The 14,316-nt window shown below is 39.0% G+C and overlaps 1 long non-coding RNA gene across 1 annotated transcript; it reads right to left on the reverse strand.

Annotated features, from left to right (window-relative positions):
- Positions 1–604: 604 nt before the first annotated feature.
- On the reverse strand, positions 605–5,053 carry LOC137185172 (uncharacterized). The gene is made up of 3 exons (XR_010928783.1): positions 4,965–5,053; positions 3,816–3,945; positions 605–2,329 (listed from the first exon to the last, which is right to left on the reverse strand). It is a non-coding gene; the product is annotated as an uncharacterized lncRNA (long non-coding RNA).
- Between the last annotated feature and the right edge of the window lie 9,263 nt (positions 5,054–14,316).

Below are 14,316 nucleotides of genomic sequence, written 5' to 3' on the forward strand. Positions count from 1 at the left end.
CAGATCTCTATTTATACACGGAGCAACCTGTAAATAAAAATAATTTACAATCACTTTTACACTTCAGTTCTCATATTTATCCATTTTTTTTATTGTTCTGTTGCATCAGATGTCCCTCCTGTCTTCTCTCTCTACTCTCACTTTTCCCAACATGAAACTCCCATCAGTCTCTTTAATGTGGAGCAGCTCCTGGACTCTCTCTCTGTGTGTGTGTGTGTGTGTGTGTGTGTGTGTGTGTGTGTATTAAAGTGTGTGTGCAGACAGAAAAGGGAGGGACACGAGGAAAAGAGGAAGAGAGCGAGAAATGACAACGAACAGAAAGAGAGAGAGAGAGAAGAGGGAGACGGAGGGGAGGGTCGAGCAAGCAAATGGGAGGTGGAGCCAGAGAGAGAGAGAAAGAGAGAGAGTGTGTGTGTGTGTGTGTGTGTGAGTGAGTGTGTGTGTGTGTGTGTATGTGTGTGTGTGTGTGAGACAGGAGATGTGGTTGTTGCCGCGGCAGCAGAGCGGGACAGATCTGAGACAGTAAAACAACACTCCTCCACCTCCTCTTTCTTCCTCTTCTTCTTCTTCTTTTTTTAATCATTATTCCTCCATCCTCCTGTGGTCCCATCTTCACCTGGAAAACCTGCCTCTGCCTTCCTCCTCTTCTTCCTCACCTTCATCATTATCATCATCATCAGCAGCAGCAGCAGCAGCAGTGGCCGGAGGAGCAGCAGCAGCAGCAGCGGCAGCAGCAACAGCAGCGGTAAGTAGGATGGAAACTGCTCCAGATACACCGCTACTGCTGAGAATAGAATAAGAAGAGGGAGTGTGTAGAGTAGACGAGGGGAAGCGGAGCAGGACGGGACGGCAGGTCGGAGAGGGAGAAGAGTTTGGAGAGCACAGAAGAAGAAGGAGAGGAGCAGAAAATAGAATCAGAGTAAGAAAGAAAAATGAGTAAAAGAGTGGTAAAAAAGAGAGATATGTATGACTGGAAAGAACAGAGAAAATAGAAAAGGAAAGAAAGAAGTGGAACAACAGGACAGAGGTTAGAATAGAATAAAATAGAATAAAATAGAATAAAATAGAGGGGTTTGAGTTGTTTGAAGAGCTTCTGCAGCAATTTAGGATGAAAAAAAGCAGAAAAATAATAGAATAACAGGTAGAAGTGGAGTAGACTAAAATAGATTAATTTGGTGTGTGTGTGTGTGTGTGTGTGTGTGTGTTGAGGTTGACGTAATCCAGTTGTATGAATTAGTGATGAAGTTCTGTGTGTTTGCTATTAACGGCTGTTAGCATTCACACACACACACACACACACACACACACACATTGTGCTCATTAATATTCACACACCTTCTGTTTCTGCCGTCCCACCGCGAAGAAACACTTCTCTGTTCTTCTGTAAGTCCAGAATTCAGTTTTTCATATAATTTCAATTTTATGTATTTTAAAGCTGAATTCACACTTTTGCAAAAAAAAAAAGAGACAAACATGATGCAAACTCAGCTGGAGTCGTGACGGCTGTCGCTCGCTTGTTGTGTTCTTTTGTTTTTTGTTCTGTCAATACTTTCTTCCTCTTTACTTTGTCTTTGTCTCTGAGCTCCGAGCTCATTGGTTCCTACTGAGGATCTTTAAAATCACCTCTCAAATATGTAGTTACACATTTAAAAAAAAGGTTCAGTACTTTCTGTAGTTTTTATCAAACAAACAGGAGGAAACGGTGCATTTTGTTGGGGACTATTTCAGCGGCGGATGAACACGCATATGGTGCTGTAGTGAGTATTTGTGACGGTGTGTGTGTGTGTGTGTGTGTGTGTGTGTGTGTGTGTGATTGAGTCAAAATAAACTAGAGTGTGTGTGTTCATGGTGATGAATGAACATGTCAGCCGCTGCAGCGCTGTGGCTCACTGACGTGTTTTTAATAGTTGTTGGACAACAGCAGAGGTTTATGGCACAGAGGAACAAGATATATCACAACACTTGTTAGGAGATCAATATATTTTTGACAAGAAGATAAATGTATAATTTCATAGATACATCATAGATACATGTCTTTATGTACCTCATATATTATTAAAGTAACACCAGCAGTGAGTACTACTGAACATCTGTAGATCAAAGTACCTAAAGGTGGCGCTGAATGATTGGTCGGATTCATCGTCGTGTTTATTCATTCTCATTATTTATTTCCTTTCTTAAATCCTAATTTTGTAAATTTTAGGCTGTATTTGACATCAGTATTGAACATTTTCAAAGGACACTCAGCTCTACTCTCAGGTCCCCAGTTGAGACTAAATCAGGGCTGTAGTCCAGACCACTTGAGTCGAGTCCAAGTCTGAGCAGCTTCCTGTCCCAGTGAAAAAACACAAAACAGACCAACACATCCTCACAATGACAGGACCACATAGGTTGATTGTACCTGCACTCCAGATCGACTCATAGGAGCGTTTTCTAATATGCCGCCTCTTTCGCCAGTTATCATAAACAATAATGATGTTTTATGGTGTGTGAACGCTGTGGTTAAGGTCTTGTTAGGGTCGGACACACTGGACAGACACAGTTAGCTGTAAACTAGCTGGTGAACATAGTGGAGCATTTAGCAGCTAAAGAGCCAGATATTTCCCTCAGGAGTTGGTAGAGAGTAAAAACAGAAGCTAAAAGAGAGTGAATAATGGACTTACATTCACCAGGTGGACAGAAACACGACCCCACATGAATGATAATGTTGCTCCGTAACTGCTGGATGTGGAAGTAAGCTAACGTGTTAGCCGTAGCTACTTTAAAAGCTTATAATTTGACAGATGTTGTGTTTACAGCTTGTTGTACTGCCCCCAAGTGGACAAAAAATGAGCTATTGCAGGTTTGAATGCAGGTTTTAAAATGCTGTTTGAACTGTTTGAAAATGTTTGAGTTAAAGTTTTGTGGACATCACGGCGTTGGGTTGATCGGGTCAGTTATTTTAAATGTGCATGTGCAACTCCGAGTTTATCTTTACATTTACCTTTTGTCATTTGGCAGACACCTTTATCCAAAGCGACAAGCGAGGCGAGATAATTAAACGTTAGAGGACAGTGAGTCAGAAAGAGCCGAACTCTCAAACAGCTGACCAGGTACAAGTGCAATGACAAACAGAAGAAACAACAGGAAGTAAACAAATGCTTAAGAAGTGCAATAATCAACAAAGTGCTTCTGTCAGTGATGTGTGTCACATGATTGGTGGACATGTTGAGGCTGTGGAGCATCATGGCTTCTGTTTTGTGCTTGTGTGTAATTATTGTGTCAGATTGTCAGCGAGCGGTCGGTGCAGTGTTGGTAGTAAACCTCCTGACAGCTGATCTAGACCAGCAGCCTCTCCCCCCCCCCCCAGTCCGTCAGCATGCAGGGAAGACTTCACTGTCCTTCATCACAAACCTTTATGAAGCAGCTTTCTCCTTTATGTCAGACACCACAACAAGATTTCAGAGTAGATGTCAGATAGATTTATAAAAATTCTGGGGTTGGGGGGAGATGCAAAATACATTAACCCTGGAAAACTTGCAGGAAAATAACCCAGGATATGAAAGTGAGAGGGCAGTGTTTTAAAAGGTTGTTGTTGTTAACGGACTGGATGTGTTATAGTGGCTGCAACAACCTCAGTTTTAAAGTTATTGTGTGTGAGTTTGAGCCAATCAGGTGAGACGGCAGCAGGTCTCAAGCTAACGCGAACTGACACACTTATATATCAAGATACTGTAAGAAAGAACTGAGGAGGCTGTCAGGACACTGAGAGAGATTAATACCAGGATGAAACACAGCCTGTATATAAAGATGGATGTAACGAGGTGTGACATCACCTGTTTAACTGGAGCTGGTTTGAAGACCAGAGTTGCAGCTTCTGGTCGGCATCGTCTTTTCCGTTTGGAGCCAGAAGCTTCCATGTAAGGAGTGCAGGTGTTGCTCCTCACGCTCTGGAAACACACCCCGCTACCAGACCCAAGCTAACGTTAGCTTACCGGGAACACCGAGCGCTGCACACTTGAGCTTTCGTTAGCCACTTTAGCTAAATTGTGCTAACAGGGCAGGTTTCATAATCAAGTAACATTAAACTTAAACATTTAACTGGCGATAGTTGGACTCAGAGTCTCGGAGCCAACTGTCAATCACAGCTGTCAATCAACACCCACACAGCAGACATCAAAGCTACTATAAGACTTCAAATCTTATTAACAGACCAATAATTCCCAAAATAAGCACCAGCACACTTATTAGAGGGCCTGAATTTACAGATTGAGACAATAATGACTCACTGAAAACAATGACTGACTCAGTGTTTCTAGAGAGAAGTTGAGACTTTTTAATGGGAGTCAGTTGGAGCAGCTAGCGGCTGTCGGTGGGACTTTAATATACTTCTGTCTCAAGACGTTGGAGATAGTGAACACATGTTAAAACACAGTTAAAACTCTGCTGTGCCTGAGTTCCCGAACACACACACAATCAGTGCCACACTGATTTTTCTACGCAATGACTAATTAGTCATGTAGGAAAAAATTTCTCACCATGTAGTGAGATTTTTTTTTAAGTAAGTAAAGTTCATTTGTACAGCACCTTTCACAGATGCTAGTGCTTCACATTCATGAGAAATACACACGCGTTCCAGTTCCATAATTTGAGTGCAACAGCTTGAAAGGTACGGTCACCTCGAGTTTTATAGCAGGTTTGAGGGACGGCCAGTAATTACTGTTCAGCAGACCTGAGAGCCTGATTGGGCGTGTAAGGTCAACAACATACTGGGGTGCTTGACCATGCAAGGCTCTGTAAGTTAGCACCAGTATTTTATAAAATAGATGAATTGAATTGGGAGCCAGAGCAGAGAGGATAAAATTGGCGTGATGTGTGATCTCTTAATATTTCTATGAATAGTTTGATTTAAACAGGTAAAAAGAGCGTTACAATAATATACACAAAAAGTAAAGTTAATATGACTTGGAGGCGACATAATTTACCGTATTGGCTTGAATATAAGGCAATCCCGTCTTTTCTAACACCTGTCTTCCTGAAGTTACATCGCAGTAAAGTCACACCGTCTCCTGTCAGGCTCTTAGAAGAGATTAAAATGATTTTCTCCTGTCAGATAACATTTTCCAGACGGTTCATCCTCAGCTCCTCATTATCTGTGACAGCTGTCCGTTCCCGCAGTAAAGACGTCGTTTCCACTCGTCATGAATTTATTTCCTCCGAGGCAGAAAAACTTGTTACACGAGAAGAAGCTCCTGCAGGTTAAACTGACTAACAGACTCACTCAGAAGATCTGATGCTGACAACATGGAACTGTCTCGTCTTATATTACGTCTTATATTCGGGCTGATAGCGTGTTATTTTATTTTCAGCCTGTTTTTTGTTTCATTGTGTTGGGTTGTAATCTATTGTTTCCTATTGTCTTGTGTTTCTACTCTGTGTGTGTGTGTGTGTGTGTGTGTGTGTGTGTGTCTGCTGCAGTGAAGTGCTGCTCACTGATGGTCGTCTAATGGTTTCACACAAACACTCAGACTGTCCGGCCGTGTGCTGCTCTTCATCACTCTATGTGTGTGTGTGTGTGTGTGTGTGTGTTTGTGTGTGCGTAACGCTCGACAGCACTTTCCACTCCAGCAGAAACACGGTTCATCCTGTTACTTACTTCAGCCTGAATGACGGCACTTTTCCTGCACGTTTTTCGGTTTAAAGGAACAGTCCGAAATTCTTTTGGAAAAAAAAAATCCTCTTGTTCTCCGTCTCTTCAAGAGTCACATATATACACACACACATATAAACATATATATATATATATATATATATATATATATACATACACACACACACACACACACACACACATATAAACATATATACATATATATCAAATGGATCTTATTTTCATGTCTGTGCATCCGGCACAAATCCTGGATCTACAGACAGGTGACTAATTAAAGGAAAAACTGGTCCAGGTCTGAATGCTTGACCCCTACAGTGAGGGGGTCTGGTGGCTCTGTTATGCTTTGGGGGGCATTTTGCTGGCATGGTCCACTTGTCCCCTTAGAGGGAAGGGTCACTGCTAATCAATACAAATATGTTGTGAGTGATCAGCTTTATCCTATCCACCATTCTTCCAAAAGATCTTCCTCAGTTGGTGTTTTGATGATGATGATGATGGTGGAGAGCGCCGTCTAACACGTCAGTCCAAAATCTCCTATCGGTGTTCAGCTGGGTTGAGACTGTGGTGACTGTGATTCACATCATTTTCATACTCAACAAAGCGTTCACCTCTTGTACCCTGTGGGGAAATAAAGGAAGAGAATAAAGGAAATGAAATGAGAAAAACTGGAAGAGGTGAAGAGGAAAAGAGAAAAGGATGAGCAAGAGGGAGAAAAGAAACCAGAAATAATATTTAAGAGATGTAAGAGCAGAAAAAAGATTTGTCTTCTTGTGTCAAGACTCATTAAAAACACAATTTCTTAAACAAATCAATATAAAGTTATTGATACGAGCCAAACTGTCTAACAGTGCATCTTGTGTAAAGTTCAAACAGAATGACTGTAAAGCTCACATCTGTCTACCTTCTTTAATGATCAGTGATCAGAAAGCCCTGCTTCCTGGTTATTGATCAGTAATCAGAAACATGTTTTTCCACTGCATTGATCAGTGATTGGAGACATGCTGTTGTCCAGTTATTGATGAGATTACAGTGGAGCAGAGGCAGTAGCACTCTGATATCATATTTACAGAAATATTTGTCACATCAGCAGTGGATCCAGTTATATCCTATGTTTCCTTTTTAAAATGCTGTGATGTGGATCACATCTGGAAAATAATCTGATAGCTGGAATTTATCTCTCAGTGTTTTAGAAACACTTTAAAACAGTTTGTCAGCAAATGTTGTTTCAGGATTTATGTGTTTTTGTGTGCTGAGAATCAGAAATAAAAAAATAAAATCAAAAAATCACTGAAATAGTTTCTGTTTTTGAGTTTGAATCACATAAACAGACTCTTAATAGCAAAGGTCATTTCTGAGCTATTCTGTGTAAACTAGAAAAAACAGCGACTTTTCATTCAAACACTATTTTTAGAGTTTTTGAAATATACTGACACAAATTTCCAGAATGATAAGCCTTTTATCTGTCTTCAATTACATTATTCTTATTAAAATAACGTCATAATTTTCGGAGAAAAAGTCCATATTAGAATAATGTTAATATTATGAAAATACTCATTTTACGAGAAAAAGTTAATTTGAGAGTAAATCTGTGTATGAAATCTAAATATTATGATGTACTGCATATTTTGAGAATAAAATTATACTTTTTTGAGAGAAAAAGTAAAATTTCCACAAGTTAGTCAATTTTAAGATAAAAAAGTTGTCATTTTTACATGAAAATGAGAATTAAATTATAATTTTATGTGAAAAAATAGTAAGTCTGCAAGTTAAAGTCAATACTGTGAGTGAAAGTTTTAGTTTTACAATAAAAATCAATCAAAAACTTTTCATAAAATTTATTTTACTGTGAAATCGTTTTACAAAAAAGTAAATATGAGAATAAAGTCATAATTTTATGAGAAAAAATTCCATTATTAGAATAAAATTCTAAAATAATGACATGAAAAGTAATAATTCAACAATTTCAAGTTAGTGTTATGACTGAAAATGTGTAATTTTACAAGAAAAATATTGTGAGAAATAAAAAAGTCTTTATTACATGAAAAAAGTTGTAATTTTACAAACTACAGTCATTAAAGTTGTAATTTTACAAACTACAGTCATTAATGTTGCAATTTTACAAAACAAATCTATATTTTATGTGAAAGACTTTATGAGAATTAATTGATAGTGAGAGAATTGACCATCAAACAAGTAAAAATCAATATGAGAATAAAATCATAATGTTATGATAAAAAAATATATCTTGTGATAATAAAATTATAGTTTTATGATAGAAAAAGTAAGAATTCTGCGTTTTTTTTAGAATTATCCTGAGGAAAACTTTGTACTTTTATGAAAAAAGGTCAGAAACACAATTTAATGAGAAACAAAACTATTATGATTTTACTCTCAATACTCTTGTAAATTTTACTTCCTGATAACAATTTCTAAAATTTGTTTAGCTTTTCTTTTTTTTCCTAAGATGATTGTATTTTTCAAGCTTCTCAGAGCAGAAAATCTCAACTAACAGGCCAAAAATTCTCAGAGTGAAGCAGTTTTGGTCCAACTTTTAGGACGAGGAGTAAAAGCATTTTATCAACTTTCTTAACGTAGGAAATCTCTCCCATCTCTCGGAGCTGCAGAGGTTCCCTGATCTGTTAGGAGTTTCCAGGAGACGGCGTTCAGAGCCAGTCAGAGAGAGGAGAGATGTTTTATGAAAGCTTGATGAGAATAAACGTATTGAAAGATTGTCATGAGTGTCGTAAAACAGCGACGTCTCACTCTCTCCGAGGAGTCGTCCTCCTTACTGACAGTAAGAGTTTAGACGCTTCATAAATGAATCTTAAGTCTGAGGTCGGAGTGACTTTAGTCCTAAATTAACTTCCAGCGCGATTCCTCAGAGAGATTCTGGGAAGTCTGATAAACACGAGCCCAGATCTCTCGCTCTAAAGATGATGATGAATTCAGACCTCGTTCATTTAAAATGTATTTTTAGAAACATCTTCATACGTAGAAAGTTTCACAGGAGCATCAGCCTTTATCTGAATTCTAACAAACTGAACTCTTGTTTAAAGCTTTTGGCTTTAATGTTACTGACAGCTGGATGAATGTAAAATACATCCAGGATATTTCCCTTTTCTAAATATATATGACATCAGATATTCCAGCATTAATTGAAAATGTTTAGTTTTCTCTGTTAATAATCACAAACAGGTGAATTTAGGAGGTCATGAACAAACAGAACGATCCATTAGAGGAGAATTCCTGCCGAGTTCTGTTTGAAGCTTTTAAGCTGCACAGACGGCTGATGGTGAAATGAATAAGACATGAACAGAGTTTACTGTGCAGCCTGGAAGGAACATACACTATGCTGCAGAGAGTTTCTCTTGAATTTGCGTCTACATTTTTAGTGATTTAAACTACAAGAAGAAAGATTCCACGAGACTTGCTCAAACTCTTTTTAAAACGCTGTGACGACATTTGAAAACGCATCAGGCTGTTTGTGTTGCTTTCTGAAGAAGTCCTTCACTCAGCGGTCGAACAGGAAATCCACTGACTCAGGCTCAGCTCTCACACAGTAATAACCATAAAACCAGCAGCCGTCCTATTACCGGAAGGTTCCAGACTTGAAGCACGCCGCCGCTCTGAGAGAGCGAAACGCTGATCCCAGAGCTGCGGCTGCAGATTAAAAGCATCATGTGGATGCAGTAAATATCTAATGTCGGCTCAGAAACAGATGATGTCAGCAGGGATTCCCACGGAGAGGATGGACAGACGGACTTCCTGGAAACTGGACGGACGGGATTCAGATGAACTGTAGACAAAACTGACGTCCCCCAACATTCCTAAAAAGATTAGTTAGGAATGTGCAGCAGTGACGTACTCAGATCCTTCACAAATACCAATACAGCAAAAATACTCCACTACAAGTCCTGCATGAAAAAACCTACTACAGTAAAAGTACATAAGTATTATGAGCTTGATGTAGTTAAAGTATTGCAGTAAAAGTACATAAGTATTATGAGCTTGATGTAGTTAAAGTATTGCAGTAAAAGTACATAAGTATTATGAGCTTGATGTAGTTAAAGTATTGCAGTAAAAGTAGTGGTTTGGTCCCTCTGACTGATATATTATTATATATGACATCATTAGATTATTAATAGTGAAGCATCAGTGTTAGAGCAGCATGTTACTGTTGTAGCTGCTGGAGGTGGAGCTAGTTTACACTACTTTATATACAGTTAGCTAGTTTAGTCCAGTGGTTCCCAACCTAGGGGTCGGGCCCCTCCAAAGGGTCAGCAGATAAATCTGAGGGGTGGTGAGATGATTAATGGGAGAGGAAAGAAGAAAAAACAAAGTTCTGATACACAAATCTGTTTTCAGTTTTTGGACTTTTTCTCTAATCTTTGATTTTTGCTGAAATATTGGATCATTTGAACATTTATTGAAATGAAAGCATGTGAGAAGTTTAGAGGGAAAAATCACTATTTGGTGGAGCTGTTAACAACTCATAGACATGTGAAATGTGACCCCGACTACACACTGCTTTTTGTAAGACGTCAAAAGACAAAAAGGTGAAATCATTTGGTGATTTCCAGTTTGCCCATTTGTTGTGGAGTTGTAGATACTCAAAATTCAGTCATTTTCTGAGCCCTGCAAACCTGCATTAACTGATGTTTTGTCCACCAGTTTTCAGCAGAAACACATAATGAACACATATTTTGGGTTTATTGATAGTTGGGATATAGGATAACATGTACAGAAATAAAATGAAAACTTGCAGAACGGCTGAACGTTGATAGAAAAGCTTCCCTGTTGAAACGATGTAAAGCTTTATGTAGAGAAGACTGCAGCAGCTACAGCAGGCAGGAAGAGGTTGTTGTGTGTTTGTGTGTTTGTTTCTTTATGTGTGTGTGTGTGTGTTGTGGTGGATTGTATGTGCTTCGTGGTAACTTAACATGGAGAAACCAGTCAGGCGGAAGGTTTCATTCATAATTCATGAACATACACTGGAGATTTTACCGAGGCAGGGCAGGTACAGGGAGGTGTGTGTGTGTGTGTGTGTGTGTGTGTGTGTGCGTGTGTGTGTGTGTGTGTGTGTTTTCATGAAAGGTCACATATTTATCTTGTGTTTGTGCAATTTATGTACAATAACAATAATAATAATTACAGCTGATACTTAAAGGGGTCAAAGTTTCAAAACTTGAGGTGAATGTATGTAGAAATGCTGCCTGCAAGTCAAAACTCAGGGCTTCAACCTGCTGTAAATGCTTTACTTGTGACGGTTTTTTCTAACTTGCTGATGAGCTGACCTCAACTCATCGCACATACCCATAAATGGCCGTCGGTTCTGTAGACTTGGTTGCTAAGGTGGTTGCTGAGGTGGTTGCTGAGGTGTTTCCATGTGTTGTCCGCTCTCATATTTCAGATTCGAATGGATTTGAGAAGTTGACGTTTGGAGTAAAGAAGGAGAAAAAGAAGTGAAATCCTGCTACTATAGTTTGTTTACGTAGCCTCCGGAGCCGGAGGAAGCTTCCTGAAGCTGACCAATCAGAACAGAGTGGGCTCATCAGGAGGCGGGGCTTTAAAGAGACAGGAGCTAAAACGGCCTGTTTCAGGCAGAGGCTGAACTGAGGGGCTGCATAAAGGACCAGTAGAAGATAAATAAGGAGTTTTTAACTGGAAATCATGCAAAGATATTCCAGTAGAGCCCCAGAATATAAATATAGAGCTGGAAATGTGCAGAATATGTGTCCTTTAAACTACATGAAGCTGATAATCTTATATCTTGAAGACGTTAATGATTGAAGTAGATATTAAAAGCTGCTAATACAGTGCAACAACGACAAACTCTTATGCTGGTGTTTTATGAGTTTGTGTTTTTTTATTGGTTATTTTAAACATTTTGTTGTGTACTTTCATTCTGAAAGGTTTGTGTTAGAGGTGCTGTTGGGTTAGGGTTGGATGATTGACACAGGTTCAGCCATCTTGCTGAAACGGGACACACAGAGAAACTAAACTGATCCTCTCATCTGACTCTGGAGGTCAGTTTCTTTAAAGCTGAATTAATTGATCATTTTCACATATTATCACCCTCTGAAGTTGTAGCTAACATGTTAGCAAAGTGGTTTTTCTGTCCACCTGGTGAATGTAAGTCCAATATTCACTCATTTATTTTCAAGTCCTGCACTCAAAAATGATTTTGAGGCTCTTGTACTGCACGCGAGTTTTTTTTCCATTTTGTGCTTCTCGTACGTCTACTCAGCTACATTTTAGAGGAAACTATTGTACTTATTCCTCCACTGCATTCATTTATTTATTTATTTCTCCCTCCACTCAAAAGCATGTTTTTCTTCTTGTTCCTTCAGTCGGAGGTTGTTCTCTCGTCTCTCTGCAGAATGATGTATGAGCAGAGTTTGGAGGAAAGTTTCTCTGTTCTCACCTTAAATCTCAGTTTGACAACGTGAACCTACCGGCAGGATTTATGACATCACAGCTAGTTTGGAGCCAGTCGTTCATAATGACCTTACAATGGAAGTGATGGAGGATAAAATCCACAGTCCTCCTTCTGTGCAAAAAATGTATTTAAAAGTTTATCTGAAGCTAATATGAAGCTTCAGCGTCCAAATGAGTCAAATCAAGTAGATATCTTTCAACGTTACAGTCTTTTTAGTGGCAAAGTCCCTCTTTTTGTTACTATACTTCCACCTGCAGCTCAACAGGGAAACACTGTCCGAGGAAACACAAAGAGGGAATTTGATGCTAAAAAGACTGTAAATGTGTCAGATATCCACTTGATATGACTAACTCAGACTGATGAAGCTGAATAGAAGCTTCACACAGACTTTTAAATGACTGTGTGGACACACTGTGGATTTTATCCTCCATCACTTACATTGAAAACACATTTGAAGGATCTTTTAATATCCAGTATGAACAGGAGGAATGATTACAGACACCTGACTGCTGGTTTAACACACACATGAAAAACTGTGAACTCGTCCTTTAACATCTATAGTTACCAGCTGCTTTTCATATCAATATTTTATACTTTAAACATATGATCATCTCATTATAGTCATTGTTATAGATTAGAGAATCCAACAGTATAAACTAATAAAATTAGCTCCACCTTGAGGACCTACAGTATTTTTTCACTGTAGTATTTATTACTACTTTTACTAACTGAGTACTAGTGTATTATTAGATAAGAAGAAAGCAGGTAAAACACAAGTCTGCATCATTTTATTCACCCTAATTCATCCCTAGAATCCATGTATCTGTCTATATGGAAACATTAGGATCTCCTCTAGAATTTAAAATAAAGTTCTGAGGGTTTGAAGAGTTTGTAAAGACGGAGCCGGCGCTGCTTCCTCACAGTTGAAGAGTTTGTAAATTTCCTGGAGCAGACAGACTCTGTGATTCAAACCAAACCTGAGGAAGAAAAAGTTTTATTGCTCCCCACTGTGGACTTTATGCAATAAACCCGCGACAATAACTTTTCATCTGACGAAGAGCAGTTTCAGAGGAGAGCTTATTGTTGCCGGTTTATTGAATGAGGAACGCAGAGGGAGAAATAAAGGGAGAGGCTGTGCAGAGGAACGACGCTCTGCTCGTCTGCTCGATCATAAAAACATCTTTAATAACCCGCAGCTTTATATCTTCATCTTAAACACATGAACATGAGCTCAGCCGCATGTGTCTGTCAGAGGATCGATAAACTCCAGACATGACGCACAGAGTCTGTGTTTTATCCCCACACATGAATATTATTTCATGTCTTTAACAAATGAATAAAATGAATTTCTACATATAAACGGTATGAATTTGAATTCATTTTAAGTAGAACTCTGCTGTAGACATCCGTTGTTGTCCAAAAAGCCTCAGCGCTGCACTGGGTCACATGTTCCTTCTTCACCATCAACACACACACACACACACACACACACACACACACACACACACACACACACACACACACACACCGTCCAGAAATACTCACCAGATCACCTAATGCGGATTCATCCACCGCTGAAATTAGTCCCCAACAAAATGCACCAATTTCCTGCTGTTTGTTTGTTAAAAACAACAGTCAACAGCTGTTTTAAGAAATTACTGAAATATTAAAAAAATATATTATTTTAACAAGTCTCAGAAATTAAATGACAAAATATGTGGATGGTCCCTGTCCTCAAAAAATACAAAAATAACAGTTTTCTGATCTGACATTGTTATGGCTAACTTTGTTAATGCTAAATCTCAGTGGTCAAAATAACTATTTTGTTAAAGGACACATGTTCTGCACATGTCCAGCCTCTATATTTATATTCTGGGGCTCTACTGGAATAAAAACTCCTTATTTATCTTCTACTGGTCCTTTATGCAGCCCCTCAGTTCAGCCTCTGTCTGAAACAGGCCGTTTTAGTTCCTGTCTCTTTAAGGCCCCGCCTCCTGATGAGCCCACTCTGTTCTGATTGGTCAGCTTCAGGAAGCTTCCTCCGGCTCCGGAGGCTACGTAAACAAACTATAGTAGCAGGATTTTATGTCTTTTTCAGAGCAGGTTGAAGCCATGGATCGCCCGTTCGTAGTCCTACTGCGACCCGCTGTAGTGTTTCTCCCGCTCAGCCCGTAGACTTTACATTGTGATGATGTCATGGGTTTTTAAAACACTTTTCTTGGCTCGA

Source organism: Thunnus thynnus, chromosome 6 (assembly GCF_963924715.1).
Source record: "Thunnus thynnus chromosome 6, fThuThy2.1, whole genome shotgun sequence".
In the NCBI taxonomy this organism is placed as follows: domain Eukaryota; kingdom Metazoa; phylum Chordata; class Actinopteri; order Scombriformes; family Scombridae; genus Thunnus; species Thunnus thynnus.